General features: G+C 50.0%; 1 protein-coding gene across 1 annotated transcript in view; it reads right to left on the bottom strand.

Moving 5' to 3' along the window:
- The window catches only part of LOC102382778 (neurotrypsin-like), a 55,228-nt gene that overhangs the window by 49,978 nt on the left and 4,336 nt on the right, over positions 1-914 (bottom strand). The window lies entirely within an intron of this gene.

The raw sequence follows: 914 nt of genomic DNA, 5'->3' as shown, positions 1-914 counted from the left end.
TGCAGGCCAAGCCCTATGAGGAGAGACTGGGGCACCTGGACCTCTTCAGCCTCCGCAAGAGAAGGTTGAGAGGCAACCTGGTGGCTGCCTATAAGTTCATCACGGGGGCACAGAAGGGAATTGGTGAGGTTTTATTCACCAAGGCGCCCCCGGGGGTTACAAGAAATAATGGCCACAAGCTAGCAGAGAGCAGATTTAGACTAGACATTAGGAAGAGCTTCTTCACAGTTCGAGTGGCCAAGGTCTGGAATGGGCTCCCAAGGGAGGTGGTGCTCTCCCCTACCCTGGGGGTCTTCAAGAGGAGGTTAGATAAGCATCTAGCTGGGGGCATATGTAGGGGGTCGGACTCGATGATCTATTGAGGTCCCTCCCGACCCTAGCATCTACGAATCTATGAACATGGGGCAGCAAGGGACCCAGTGAATCCCCAAGGAAAGGAAACACATCACCCTTGTCCTGCATTGGGCAGGGGGTCCAATGCAGCACAAGGGGTAACGTGTTGCCTAGTAAAGCAGATCAGCTGTGGCAGAACATGTCCTGTCACAGCTGATCCTTTGCAGCATGGGACCTCTATTTCTATCCTGAGAGCAACTTGTAGCAAGAGAAACCCCAGAAGGAGATTTCAAAATCATAACCGCATTCACATAACAAGTAATCAGGAGCTAATGTGCTAAAAACACAACCAGGAGAAAGATGACCTGTCCGACAAACAGCAGCCATGTCAAACAATGCTACGCTATGTCACTGGCCTTGTGCATTATTTACAAGCTCCAATGGAATGGACTGTAGATACAGCCTGCATCAGCAGATACAGATAGAAAGCAATATAGTTGCCTATGGTTTCCACTTGCCAGGCTCTCTGTATAGCCTGCTGACAAAATCATGAGGAAGGGGCAGTGGAAACTCAACTTGTA

The sequence above is a fragment of the Alligator sinensis genome, unplaced genomic scaffold (assembly GCF_000455745.1).
Source record: "Alligator sinensis unplaced genomic scaffold, ASM45574v1 scaffold109_1, whole genome shotgun sequence".
NCBI classification, from domain to species: Eukaryota; Metazoa; Chordata; order Crocodylia; family Alligatoridae; genus Alligator; species Alligator sinensis.
Note: the sequence above shows the minus strand (reverse complement) of the source record. Positions and strands in the feature narration are given on the sequence as shown.